The sequence below is a fragment of the Phasianus colchicus genome, chromosome 2, assembly GCF_987193195.1.
Source record: "Phasianus colchicus chromosome 2, bPhaCol1.hap1.1, whole genome shotgun sequence".
Classification (NCBI taxonomy): Eukaryota; Metazoa; Chordata; class Aves; order Galliformes; family Phasianidae; genus Phasianus; species Phasianus colchicus.
In genome coordinates, this window is record NC_143437.1 from 6,799,249 (window position 1) to 6,814,226 (window position 14,978).

At 42.1% G+C, this 14,978-nt stretch overlaps 1 protein-coding gene across 6 annotated transcripts in view; it reads left to right on the plus strand.

Moving 5' to 3' along the window:
* LOC149918833 (uncharacterized) overlaps positions 1-14,978 on the plus strand; it is a 284,012-nt gene that overhangs the window by 230,921 nt on the left and 38,113 nt on the right. The window contains exon 1 of one of the 6 annotated variants that reach the window (XR_016463850.1): positions 6,888-7,157. The exons of the other annotated variants lie outside the window; for them this stretch is intronic. The gene's annotated coding sequence lies outside the window, so the exon portion shown is untranslated. Of the gene's footprint in view, positions 1-6,887; positions 7,158-14,978 lie in introns of those variants that run through there. 6 annotated transcript variants of the gene reach the window in all.

Genomic DNA, 14,978 nt, shown 5'->3' on the forward strand with positions numbered 1-14,978 from the left:
CTCTTAACTCTTGCCCTGCTGTGAAACATCTCCCCCACAGCTGCACGCACGTTGGCAGAAAGTAGCTTCTAATGAACTACAAAGATTGTCCAGTATGGGCTGATTTTGTTTTCTGTTTTCTTATGATTTGATCCAGCTCTGGTTTTTGGTTAGGACAAACCAGAAAAGTTCCTCAAGATTTTTTTTCCCTTTTGTTTCAGTGTTTCCATTTCCATCTTAAAGTTCTCTGTTCAAACAGTGCCCAAATGAGGGGATGGTAAAAGTTATGTTTTGCTGATCCACTGTTGACAGTGGCCTTTTGAAGAGAGACAGATCACTGCCAGTCTCTGAGCATCACAGAGATTGTCTCTTCTTAGCTCAGTACCATTTAATCACCTGCAGGCATCCCAATTACCATAAGCAGAATTACTATCCCAATTAAGCAGCAGTCCTTGCCACTTGGTGTCATTAGGCTTAATTTGGTTCCTTGGGAAGTGTCCTGATTAAGTTGATTACCTGATTAAGTGGGTGTACTCTATATGACGGGCCTGATGCATCAGTGCTTTATGCCAGTTCTGCTTGTTGATTAAAGCACTATTATGACAGTGTAGGAATAGAGCAATACCAAGGTGAATCTGGCCTGTTGCTTTTAGCAGTCCTTGTCCAAGCTTGCAAAACACTTTGCATTTTTAGGAGGAAGTCACTGGACAGAAATCACCCCTGGGATTAATTCTTCAGTTTTGGAGGAGATGAAACTGGGGTGAAATTGGGCAGTTGTTTTTATTCTAAGAACAAAACACTGAAATTAGCTGCCAGGGAGAGAAATGGGATTGAGAAATGAGAGACAGGAACATTTAGAATTAAAATGAAAATCTAGCAGCTTGAGTTGCTACTGTTTTGCCCTCTTTTTTCATGCCTGGAAAGTAGTGATGTGGCTTATCAACCCAGTTCACCCAGGAACCTGAGAACTCGTGTCTGAGAATATGGTCACAGTTATGGTGTTCAACTCTTCTTATCTCTGTTTGTGTTTCCTGGCCACCTTTGGGTCTGCCATGAAACAAAACAGTATTAGGAGCCACACTCACTTACTGGTTGACATCATCAAAAGCAATGATATCATAAGAGAGGTTAACTAGGCATCATAAAGTAAAAAAAAGGTTATTTCTGGCCCAGCCATGAATAAGAGGGAACTGGAGTGTGGCTGGTAGAGAAAATTCAGGGAATGCTTTCTTTTAGACTTCTGTTTTATGAATGGGAAATGCTTCTTTGGCATCCTGTCCTTTGATGCGACTGTGACAAACGACGGCACACAAAATTTGCAGGCTCAGCTTTGAGCATCAACTCCATGCCTAAATAAAACCTATAATAGGATCAATCTCACCTCGCTTTGGGCATGTTTGTTGGAAACAGTTGCACAGGGATGTTGTGTCTAGACTTCCTTTATATGCAAGGAAGAGAAACAGGAACTCCCAGGGTCATTTCAACCTGAAACAGATGTCTGCTTTCGGACAGTCCATACCAAGTGAGTCTCTTGGTACAGCTCAGAGGTTAATGCCTATATTGCAGGCACTCAGACTTAGCAAGGTGAACCAGACCCATATTCTTCACTGAGGTTGTTCTAGTGAGCTGCAGACATGCCTGTTGCTTTCAGCAGAATGTGTTGAGAAAAGCATCTATCCATCTGGCACAAGGTGGAGGGGTAATATCTCTGCTTACTTTTATCTCTTGTCCCTTTCATCCAGAACATATTGCTGCAACTGAAGTTAATACAGCTATTGGCAATGATATGAACATATTCGATTTTTTTCCTCCCATTAGGTTTTCTTGGAGGACAGGAAGCAATTTTCCCTTCTGTCATGCCATTTATCTAAGGATAAAGGAGGAGGGATTGCAAACCTGCATTAAACTATCTTTGCTAACAGAAATCAGTTGTCCGGCAATATCTGTTTGATCTGTCCAGCTGATGGAAGAGATACAGAGCTAACTAAGCTGATGCTATATTTTCTGGGCTGTTGGCCAGCTTTTATCCATCTTTTGGGGCAAGAGGGGGTCTGTACAATCCAAGAGGAAAAGAGGAAGTCTTGTCCAATGGACCCATCAGGATGGCAGTCTAGCTTAGGTGCTTTGAAAGCCTGGATGTGATGGATGTGGTAGTGGTAGATGCTCTCCAGGTAAAAGATTCTTAAAATAGGACATAGCTGTTGTAATACCTGTGTCTTCTCTTTTACCCATCCCTTGAGATAGTCCATTCCCTGAATAGTCCTGCACAAGGACTGCTTAGGAAATGGAAAAATTTCTCTCTTCATTCAGCAGACGATTTCCAGGAATCCTCCCTGTAGCCAGCAGTCTCACTGACTTCTGTGGCTAATGCTTTATTGCTGGGAAGTGACTGGATCCCACCAGACCAACCTCTCCCTAGACATTTTCTTATGATTTTATGATAGCTCCAACTAAGCAGATAGTCTAGCCTTGACAACAAGAAGTGAAAATAGTGCTTCGGACTGCAGTGCCCAAAAATGCCTTTTGAGGTAACTGTGAGATAGAGGTGTATATCATTGAGCAACAACACATTTAAATCTTCTTTTCCTTCGGATAATTCAGCCCCATACCTCCCATTCTTATCAGGAGAGTAAATAGTCCGAGCTGAGGAATTTATTCTGAGCTTTATTTGTAAGCATTAGCAGGACAGATAGAAAACTAGAGAACCTCATTATGGAGTTAGGCTGATACACACCAGCTGGACAATCTGGCCCTTTGTACTGAAATCCTGTAAGCATGTACATTCAGCTGTTGTGACCCGAGCATGTGCAGTGCATTATTTCCTCTATCTTTGCAATCTGGCAAGGAACTGCAGTGCCCTGAAAGGTTACAGATGTGGCCATAAAGTTAGCGGGGTGACTTGCTCAGCTGCATGCGTCACAGCTCCTACGCTGAGGTGTCTGCTAGTTTGTTGTGGTTTAACCCGACACACCTCAGCATAGGGATCCCCTGAGCTAGCCAGAATCTGAGCAAGCATGCCACGTTCTGCCATAGAGCTGCGTGGGAGCGGTGCCTGCTGGCACAGCCAGCTCTCCTTGGCTGCCTGGTGCAGATTTTCAGTGCCGTCAGCATGCAGTGCAAGTCTACAAGGAGGCTCAGGCTCACACGTGCCTCAGCCTGGCTTTTGCTAAATAATTGGGCATAGGTTTGAGTCATCCTGCCACTTCATTCTGTGCTCTTGAAAGCACATTCCTCGTCGCGCCGATGGCAGCGATGATTTCACTGTTTGTGTCACTGGGGTAGGCAGAAGTTGCCCCCTCGGCAGTGATGGATCAGCTCCTCGTGCCCTGCTCCTGCTGCGTGCTCAAGGTCTGCTGTTTGGTTTTGTCTGTCGATGAGGTATCTCTGCTCTGTGGCTGGGAGCAAGCATCTAGTCTGAATATTCACATCAAATGTACTGCAAACACTTCCTAACAGTTCTTCTATGCTTCCTATGGGGTCGGTCACTCTGAAAACATTCTTGCCAGCACACGTGTTCACTAGAACATTGACAGGAAGAAAACACAGAAAAGGTGAAAACATAATTGAATCCAATGCCTTTAAAACTGGAATGAATGAATATTGCTATAAAGTATTTGCAGTAACCTCCCAGATGTCTCTCTCATACTTTGGATGAACTTGGCTCAGAAATACATTTTTTTTCTTTTCAGATTTTGCTTTTTAATAAGATTTTGAACAACATTTCACAACCAATAATAAAAAGGTATATTAAATCTGATACAATCTTTCATAGCTGATAAAGAAAAAAGTGTGCTGTAGCCTGCTAAAACATCACGCTCTCCATGGAAGTGTTGGTGCCTTGGCCTGCGCCCCAACATTCAGTGCTTTCCTGCATTTTGTGGAGTAGATATTTTAAGTTTGTAAACATGCATTCCTACAGCTTTCAACGACACAACCAGAATCCCCAGTGCTCTGTCTTGTGTTTGTAATATGGCATAAAATGTCAGGATGTGCCTTAGGAGATTTCCACCATTACAAATCTCAGAAACCTCATGAGAAAAGCTCATCTCCCAGAGTTCTTGTCGTATTGAGGTCAAAATCTTTTAAGAACACGGCTGTTCTAAAGAATTAAATGTGAACCTGATGTTAGCACTGATTTAATCTTGCTTGTAAACTTCCAACTCAAGCCAAAACCTCTCTACATGCGGATAGCAGGAATGACAGCTTGATGGATCTGAAACTTTAACAGTTGTGTACAGTTGGGATTGCTAAGCAAGATGAGAGATATGTAGATCCTTGGATAGTCCTAGAAGGATATACAAGCCCTTCACAGGCTTGTCAAATGAAAAGCAAATATGGATTTATGTGTTGGGATGAAGGAAACAGGAACCTTCCTACCAACAAAGGTTAGGAAACCTCTTATATTTTCTCCAGTGATGTGTGTGCTTGCATAAGCCGAAGGAATTCACGACTGATGTTCTGCATGGCAGAAACAGCTGAAGTGGTTCCAGGAGACCCTTGAAAAGGGATGAGACCTTCAGGTAATAAAGCGTGCTGTTAGGGATTTGTTTGTTTGTTTGTTTTTACAATTAAAGGAAATTGAATCAAAGCCTTGGCTTGATTTCTCTTCATGGATTAGTCTGTGCTAATTACTGCTATTAATAGAACCGTGAGTACTCCAGGTCCCAAACGTGCAAAGACTTGTACAGATATTTTGCACGCCTATTGAATCCCAAGCTGACAAATGACTGCCTGCAACGTTCAGTGTACATGTCTTTGCAGGATTTGGGCATGAGAAGGGGTTTGGAATCACTGTTCTACCCAACCAAGACAAGGGCCCATAGAAAACATAAAAGTAACTCCATTCAAACACAACTCCTGACCAATTGCTATCATTGAGACTCTCTAGCTAAGACTTGTATGGAGGAAAGCAGTAAGAAATCACAAGTGAATGACAAAATCAATCAAAACCAGGAAAGAAAAACAGACTCCTTGCTTCTGATAAGTATCAGTTCTATTTCCTCTCCACTGGCTTCATCCAAAGCCTGCTGTGATCAATAATATTTCTCTTTACTTCAAAGCACTTTGGGTGAAAGCCTGTTGTAACACGTGGCTGGTTGCAGCTGTGTGGCTCTGGGCACAGCTGTGCCATATGATGAGCAGTGGTGCAGCCACCCTGTAACTTGTGCTGCACTCAGGATGTGGAGCATCTTCTAATCACAGAATTGCAGGGGTTTGAAGGGACCCCAAGGGATCACTGAGTCCAACCTCCCTGTTAAAGCAGGTTGCCTACAACAGGTTGCACAGGTAGGCATTCAGATGGGTCCTGAATATCTCTATAAAAGGAGAGACATCACCACCTCTCAGGGCAGCCTGTTCCAGTGCTCTGTCATCCTTACTGTAAAGAAATTCTTCTGTGTGTTAATATGGAACTTCCTGTGTTCCATTTTGTGTCCATTGCCTCTTGTCCTGTCACTGGGCACTACTGTAAGGAGCCTGGTTTCCTCCATTTTCCTCCCACCTCCCTTTAGATATTTATAAACATTAATCACATCCTCCCCTCAGTCTTCATTTCCCCAAGCTGAACAGCCCCAGGTCTCTCAGCCTTTCCTCATACAGAAAGGCTGCTCCAGGCCCTTTATCATCTTTATGGCCCTCTGCTGGATTCCTTTTAGGAGATTTCTGTCATTTTAGAATTGGGGTGCCCAGAAATGGACACAGCCATCTGAATGTGGCAGAGTAGAAGAGGAGGATCAGATCACCTCCCTTGATCTGCTGGTTATGCTCTCTGTAATGCACCCCAGGGTACCATTGGCCTTCTTGGCACACTGCTGGCTCATGGCCAGCCTGTTCTTCGTGTCCAACCAGTTGTCTATTGCCATTCCTCTCCACAAAGCTTCTGGAAACATGAATGTTAAAGGGTGTTTTTTGAAGTATCAAGGCCAGCTTCTTACTAAACTGCAATGTGTGCAGGAGTCACTGCAAAAAAGCGATCTCACCTGCATTGCAGTGTGGTTTTGTCCCTTTTCTTACAAAAGAAAATAATTTTTTTTTGGAAAAAAAAAAAAAATTGACTGTATTTCCTTGCTATGTTTTGCTGTATCTTGAACTATCAGAAGGAAGACAGCAACTCTGAACTATGGTTTGTTCAGCTGCTTTTATATATGTGTATGTGGAACAAACTCACTGCAAGCTGCTGGGTTGGCTTGAAGGATTCACATAGCTTCTATAGAGCAAATCCTGGCTGGACAAACATTACACTTCCGTACTTATGGAGCAGTTGTCAAAGCATCAAAGTATGAAAATTCTGAATATTCTCCTGAACATTAGGTGGAATATGAAACAGGAATGTGGACTCATACACTGGATATGGCTATCTTATGTGTTTAATAACTGCTAACAAAGCTGGGGATTTCCAGAGGAGTCTGGGTTTGTAACATGCTCAGCCACACTTGAAACCCCCTTTGTAAGCTATGGGCTGGTGGGGTGGTCAGGGGCTCAGAGCATGATGGTATCTGTAGCCTGAATGCCATTAGAGAGCTAACAGTAGCTTTGGTATATTAGAGTGCCATGGGAAATGAAAACTTGAGGATGCAGTTTGAGCTTTGCCATGGAGGGCTATAAGGAACCTCCAAGCATGAATGAAGAGCAGCATTCTTCATGCTATTTTGGGTTTCTGTGTTTGAGAGATTAGCTTTAGAACCACTGTTCTATTTAGGAGCCCCCAGTTGTAGTCCCATCCAATTCTGCTGGGACTGCATTTCTAACCGGTCAGTATCAGCAAGAATGGGGATTCTCAAAAGCAGCAGAGGACCTAATTCAGAGTTTTTAAATTGTTTCATTAGAACTGAAATCATCTCTGACAAAACTTAAAAATAATCAGTGATATAAATTTATCACTGTTCAGGCATGGGTAGTGTAGCAGAAATGCTAAGTTACTGCCTGAATCAGTTATTGAGCACCTGGTAGGAAGGCAGGGCAACCAAGGGGAGCTCAGGTGCATGCAAGGCATTGAGTGACCAGCAAGTGTGGAGCCAGGATCCACCCCTTCCTAGGCCTTACTTAAGGGTTGGCAGTGGAGGCAAGAGGATGTTATTGGAGATCCTGCTTGCCTGAGGCCTTACAGGCATATCCTCACTTGCTCCAGCCTAGGACTTTGCTGCTATTGCTGTGCTTTCCATCGCATTGTAGTGTTACAGGTAGGCTGGAAATGCAATACTTGTGCCATGTTTTTATTGATGTGATACTGCGCCACCCTGATTAAGAGATTTACAGTATTAAGGAAAAGAATGGTGACTTGTGGAGAATACTGAGGTTGTAATGTGGAGCTGTTCTTCTGAAACACACGTTTTCATTATGAAAATAGCGTGTTTTCTTTGCAGGGAATCATAGAGTGCTTCAGAACGTTAATGATGTTATTAGTAGGTGATACGCTTTGCAAATGGATGACTAAGAAGAACAAATACAATTTCCTCTAAATGTGGCATAAGTTCTATTATCTCTTTTAGTGTTGTCCCGTAGGCCAATAGTGTACAGCTTTCCTAAAGCATCTGTATCTTCCTAGATACAGTACAGTTTGTTCTCTCGAAGCCCTGTATTGTTTCTATGGAGATCAGTGAAAATGCTTAGCTCTCCACACATATATAGGGATTGTGATTTTAAAAAATAAAACAGGAATGTGAAGTTAGGCATCTAAATGCTTACCGAAGTACTTGGAACTGGTGTCACTGGTGGAACAGCAGCAATGAAAATTGTGCTCCCTGTTTAGATTCAGGGAGGTAGGTACTGGGCTCCTGTGTTCTTAAAGTCTTGGCCAATGTCTGCAAGTTCTGAACTGGTCAGGCACATCTTATCTTAATTGCTATTTCCAAATAGGTAAGAGAAATATTAGAATCAATCTTAGCCGCATCTTTAGGCATCAGCTGAGGTGAAGACTTCTCAGTGCTGGGCCTTGCTGTAAAAAAAAAAAAACAAAACTTTTCCCTGTGCTCTGAACAAGTGCTGTACAAAGCATCTTAGGGTTAAGAAGGGGTGGCATTCCCCCTCTGCAAAGAGGAGGCAGAAATACAAATGGTTTTCATGGCACTTGGTCAGGATCTCTGTCAGAACTGGAAATAGAACTCTGTTTTTTTCTCTTCGAGTGATTCTAACATCAGAGCAGCCCTTCTCCCATTGCCTCCCTCACTGGTTTTATTAGCGTGTGGCTGGACCTTGGCGTTTGAATCACTCTTGGTGATCATTAAGCAGCATCTTGCAGGACCTGGGCGCTGGAACTATTAGATCTATTCTACATAATTGATATAATTTACTCTTGAAAGTCAGAAGGGAAAAGGACCCCCTAAGTTTTGATTAGGCACTAAATTCATTATTTCACATTAGAATAGCCTCACCAGAGGACCAAGGATACTTACTTGATTCAGTAACGAGAGCTCCAAAGGGTACTAATTTAGTAAGACTATTGACTGTTCATTACTGTGATGTTGCTCAAATAGCTGAGAGCATGTGTGGTGTTTAATGTGATCTTAAACATTACTATCTACGGTAAATCAGAAACAGGGCACAAGTGCTATAGCTGCTGTTTAATGATGTATGAAAAAGCTGCCTGGTAAAGTGCACCATTAAGAAAAGCTAAAACCAGTGCTGAACAAAGACCTGATGAAATATTGATACCTTTGCAGCCAATACCGTTTCTTTTTACTTAGAAAGTGACTGAAGTCTGGCTTTCAGAAAAATCACGCTGAACTAGAGCAAAGCCACAGCCTCAGTGTGGTGCTGAGAAATTATATATCAGAGAAAAGAAAAAAATAATAGTCTTTAATACATTTGTACTCAGTTTATGGACAAGAGACTTCCAATTTTTCCATTATCCCCTTTCCATTAAAATACTGAACTTTTCATCACCTTCTCAATTTTTTTTTGTCCAGTTAGAGGAATAATCCAATTATAAAATTAAAATAAATTGTCTTCCTGATTGTTATTATTGTTCAGGATGAAGTAAAGGATACAGATTTCATCCTACTTCTCAAAAACGTAAATCCACTGACACTCAGAGAAGCTCTCCCCTGTCAGATATCACTGCAGGCTCTTGGACAGTCACGGCTCTGCAGCAGGTGTGTGTGCTTTGCAGGGAAATGCTCCCTTGCTCTGCACAAGTATAGATGAGAGCAGGACCCTGCCTAGTGCTGTTACACTGCTACCTAACTTTAGGCCAGCTACTTGCATCTCTGCTTCCCATAATTTCAACACAGAGCTAGTATGTCTGCTTGTGGACCTCACGCCAGTATAAAAGTAGCTTCATTTCTTTTAAGCCAGGGAAGTACTTCAGCTCTTTGTGCACTGTCACTCAAACATCTATGCAAATGAGGCTATTTTTGTTTTAATGACAGCTGTCTTGCTTTCCACTTCTCTGTTTCATTTTCCTCCTTCCACAAAGCTTGTGCTGATGTGTTACTGGGGCTGTGGTAGTTCTACTCAGGTGCTCTTTTTAGGTTTCCTGGTCCCATCAAATCCCATGGCTTGTTTAGCCTGGAAATTAATAAATACAAAAACAAGAGGGCAGCCAGAAATGACCAAAGCAGTGTGTTTTTTTTTTTTTTTTTTAAAGGAAATGCTTTTTTGCACAGTACATAATGAAATTGTGCTACTCATTGACACAGGATGCTGAGGAGACGAGGAGAATAAATCTGATTCAAAACAAAATAAAGTTCCTTAATCCCATTATTAGTGGAGCTCCTTTGGTGGTTATTAATGAACTGAGTGGAACCTCCAGTTCAGAAACTTCTGAAGCCATTGATTTTTAGGAAGCAGAACAGAAGAGGATTCTGCTTGCCTGACCCTTATGTTTCCATCACTGAGAGCTGCTGGAGGCTGCTACCAGGTGTGGGGACAGTGTTTTGAAGCAGAATAGCCCTTCTTAATGCAAACAAATTGAAACCATGAGTCAGACCGAGTTCAGCTCACATCCAGAGGTCTGCACTCCGCCAGGGAGGTTCCCATAAATGATAAAAAAAAAAAAAAAAAATGGAGACAGAATTTCAGGATTTGGCATGTTTCTACAGAGAAAGGTGTTCATGCTGCTGATGTTCCAAGAAGATGGGAAACCATGGTAGCACAGGCATGTGTCTGAGTAGGGCTTGAGTGCAGCACTGTAGCTATGCACGAGCACCTGGCTTCTAGTTTGGAAAAGCTCAGGCTCTTTTTTCATTTAAGAGAGCATGCAGAGCATCCTGGGTACCTTCTTACCCTTTGTGTTCTTTGTAACATCCATGTTGTCCTTTATTCTTAAAATCTACCCAGTCCTGGCCACAGCTCCACCTTGGAGGTCATTTGACCTCAGTGGGAGCTGCAGAGGTGTATGATGGCCAAACATCAGGTTCCTAAAGTTCTGAGTGGACTCCCTTCACTTTGTGGAACCAAAATATTTATCCTAGACATGGTCCAAGGTGCTAAAGCATGGATCCTGGCCATGTACAGATCTGCTTGATATTGTACCAGATATGCTTGCACACATTCACAAGCGTCTGCTGAGTGAGAGGTGAGCAAAAAGAAAGAAAATCACGAGGTAAAGCTGTGCTCCAGCAGCGTAGCAAGTTATGTGGGGCAACAGCATAGCTTTGTCACAAGTGGGTATTTTAAAACTAAGTAATAAAAGAGATTGCTGAGATAATTGTTGTAGATCTGCGGCATTGTGCGAGAAAGTGCCCTGAAGAAAGACCCTGAGACAGGCGGCTCATTCAAATTGTAATTAACTCACAGAGAGCAGGTGAGGGGAGGGATGAGCCTCCAGCCTTTTCAGTCTTCTCCTTAAACAAAGACCTTTACAACTATGTGTGTATTAGAGCCTTTGGTCTGCAAGTTTTACTCTCACACCATCATAAAAGATTTAGAGGGCTGTATCTTTTTGATTACTAATTTATGCTGTTTACAGATGGGTAAAGGGAAAAGAAGAAAAGCACTGAAAACTCTTAAGAGCTGTGCTTTGCTGTTAGAAGAAGCTGGTGTTGATCAGACGGTGTTGTTCAACCTGGTACAGTATTTTGTGTGGCTGGGGAGGAAGGGTAGGCCCAAAAGCAGTATGTTCTTCATTAACATAGAGCCCTGTTCTCAGGAAAGAACCTAGGGATGGGTACGATGCTGGCTTGGGAAGGTGCCCTGAAGAAGAGCCTATGCCAAGGGTTTGCATCACAGCTAATTTTGCCCCAGATTGTGAGCAAGGTTTACAATCATCCTCAGCTGCCTTCATCTGCTTCCCTGGGCCAACATGAGTTTGGCCAGGCACAACAAAAACCTCTTTCTTTTCCTAAGTACTTTGGAGCCGTGACATCCTGCCCATGTTTCCCAACTGTCAGGAAACTTTTTTGTAGATTTCAGGCTGCTATGCCCAGAAGCAGGGTGGTGTTTTCTATTGACCAGTCGTGGGGCTGCAGGTACAGCACAACTGCCATCACCAGCTCAGGACTGCTGTGCTCTCTGCCCCTCCTTGTTCAGTGCCAAGCCCTAAATTTGATCAGTGAGAATCAGGTGTGCAAGGGTTATAGTTGCAAGCCATCTGTGAGACTCATCTGGGACCTCTGCAACTTCATCTCTATCGTCCTTGCTCTTTTTTCTTTCTTTTGCTTTTAGACAAGCAGAAATCTGACTTTTTCTCCTCCCCAGCAATGCAGTTGAAACATCAAAGGTCTACAAATTATAATTCCTTCCATTCACATCTTTTTCCTGGACTTCTTAAACTCATTTCTTCATCTAAATACGTGAACAAAGCCTTCCCTCTCCTTAACTCAAGCCCTGAATGGATCCAGACACCCTTTAAATTAAAATAAAAAATGGCATTGGGATGCTGTCACTGCTTGAGAAAAGCCAGAGGAATCAAATTAAGGCCATCACCATTCCTAATTCACACGTTTGTGGGAAGGAAAATTGAGACTTCAGCACCATGACTGAAAGATAGAGTCCCAGTTTGTCATGTTCTCGTCTTAAAAAAACGTGTCTCAGTGATTTGATAGATCACAGGGATCCTTTCCTCTGAAACAAAGACATAGGTGATGCTTTTTGGCTGGCGGTGTAAAATAGGGGCCACAGAAAGCCAATTGAGGATGCATCCTCCATTAAGCATGCAAACAGTGGCACTGAGAATGCTTGCTTGAGGTTGAGGTGCTGGCTGAGCTGTGGCCCAGTCAGAGCCTTACTGGGAAGACATTACCATGTGAATGCTGAAGAGTAAACAATAGCAGGGTCACACCTTAACTATCGGCACCCAAGTGACAGCTGTAAGGTAGGATGCAGGTTATAGATGCTGTTAGTGTAAGTGGGCTCAGCTGCTCTTATGTCTGTGGTTTTGCTAGCTAGTATGCACACAGGCTGCAGATGCTTTTCTTTTAAAACGTTTCCCCAGATCTGCTCTCTTTAAGCTGCATGGAGTTCCACGGAATGACTCTCAGAATTAACCAGCTTCACAGACAATTCACTTTTCTTCTTAAAATTCAGCAGAGCTGAGAGGAACGTTTTGTTATGAGGAAAGGCTGGCTCTGACGTCTAAGGAAAGAGGGAGGAAAGTAGCTGTCGTAAGTAAATCTCTGCTTTTCAAACAGTTTAACAAAGCTCAGCAGATATAGGTCTGCAATTTGCACCATGCTTTCCAAGCATGCTGAAGTGTGGACACACGCACACATACATGCATGCACCAAAATCCACCCGTAATGCCAGCACATGCTTCCCTAGTTCAGAATAACCCTCTTCCCTGAAGGGCCACGTGCACAAAGTTGCCAGTACATAACGGCTCATGTAACTGAATTTTAAACTCCTGAAAATAGCAGCTTAGATTGGAAGTGCTGACATAGGCTTAGTGACAGCAGTGCCAATTTAACAGTTGTATGCACTATGGAGTGTTCTTGCAACATTCCTCATTTGAAAGACAATCTGTGCGTGGTATAGGCTAGTATGGTTTAAAAAAAAAAAAGAAAAGAAAAAAAGAAATGGGGGCTGAAAAAAAAACAAACCTGTGGTCTTGGCTGATAAACTCTCTCAACCAGTGCAGTCTGTGCTCCTGATATTTACTGCTTGAAGCTAAATAGGATATTTAGCCAAATTTCAATTCCTGCTACAAATAAAGCTCAATTTGTGTGTGTGTGTGTGTGTGTGTGAGAGAGAGATGATTGCTCATTTAAATGACAACTTTATATATGATAATTACAGTCATTAATGAAGACACACTTACTTTACCCATAGATTATGAGGATAAAAGAAGATCGCCCAAGAATCACGTTCTGATATAGACTTAAGTCAATAAGAAAATTAGTCCAAATACTATCCGGAAAATTGTTCTTAAATAATGCCCTAAAGGTTAAAGGAACAATGGATGTGAATACAATGGAAGGCATTTTAAAAGCACACTAGAGGTCACTGTTGCTACTCGAGCAAAAGCTTTTTCTGCTTCCCTTTAGTCACTAAAGAGCAAACGTTTCAAGAGGGAGGGGGGGAAAAAAAGTAGTTCTGTTTCTATATATTTCAAAGCATGTACAGTTTGATATCCTGAAAAATAAACAACGTATTGATATGGAATGCATGGCTGTGTTAGAGTTGTGAAACAGTATGTGCTGTATGTACCAAGAGCTTGGAATCATAGGACGACGCAGTTCTATTTCGTGCAGCATCTTTCATACAAATGGCATCCCCAAACACTTTATGGATTGTAGTATTAAATAATATAGCTTTAAATTACAGAGATAAATAATCAGTGGGAGAGAAATTAAATGTTATGGGCAAAGGACAAAAGAAGTGTTCTATATCTGAAAGCTGTGCAAAGGCATAAATTACAAATCAGAGCCAAAGATGAGTGAAGAAGCCAAACAATTAAGCTTTGTAATGCAGGGGAAAATACCTCAGTCTTCCCAAATTATTCATGAGCTGGGTATAAAAAAGGAAGCAATCGTTTTATATCATAAATATAGTCCTATGCCTAAATGGATTTATAAATATATGTGTGTGTGTGATGTGTGTGCCTCTGTACGTATATTTATATCTGAGGAAAAAATCCCTGTGAATGCCCAAGGATGTAGACACTTGCTATAAATGCAGGACTAGACTGTGGCATGTTGCATTTGTGACAGCCTTCAGCAATTAAAAAGGAACACTTTTACTCCTTGATATGGTGGATAAAGCCTTACAGTTCATGTAATGGGGATATCAAAAGCAGAAGGTGAAATGTTCTTTCAGAATGCAGCTCATCTTCTCTGAGATCTTGATTTACCTCTTAAATGCTATTACATTTCAAGAGACAAACCTGTTTCTCTTACAGCAGCAGAAATTAAATACGAGTGTAAATAATGACAATAATAAACAATGAAAATGAGTGAGAAAGCAGATAGATTGACTATTTTTGAAGGACATTTTTCTTCCCCATCTTTAAGCTCTAGTTATCCCTTTGTCTTTCAGAGATTATGCTTATTTTTGGATGTGGGTAAAGGTGGTTTCCCAGTGGTGGGTGGTTTATCTGACGAGTCCCTTACCTGATAAAGCCAATGTGATCACAATTCCCAGCTCCCTAGGAACAGTACAAGAGTTTAAGATACTTGTTCAGCTGTCCCTCAGTTCAGTCTTTCTGAAATGTCTGTAAGTCTGTTGACCCTGCAAGCAAGGAACTCAGGGAATATAATCTCAAATAATTCTGTCATTTTTAGTGATAAGCCTTATCTTTTGCAGGCTATCTGCTGTCTGACTGTCCCTTTTATCTGTACGTCTGGGGTTTTCAGATATCTGGCAGCCCACTCAGCTACTGCACTGATGGGCTGCAAGATGTCTGGACAGTTGGCCACAGGCACGTAGATTGAGGCTCTGTCCCCCGTGTGTTTCTGTCCTAGCATCACTCTCTTCTAGGATCTTCAAATGCTGGCAGCTCAGGGTAATCCCAAGAATTGAACAGAGTTAAAGAAATAAGAGAACAGCAGCAAGAATTTCCGTATGTAATCTGTATCTGCGTTAAAGCTGCAGGCTGCTCTATTTTGTTTCCCAGAGCTGTAATCTCT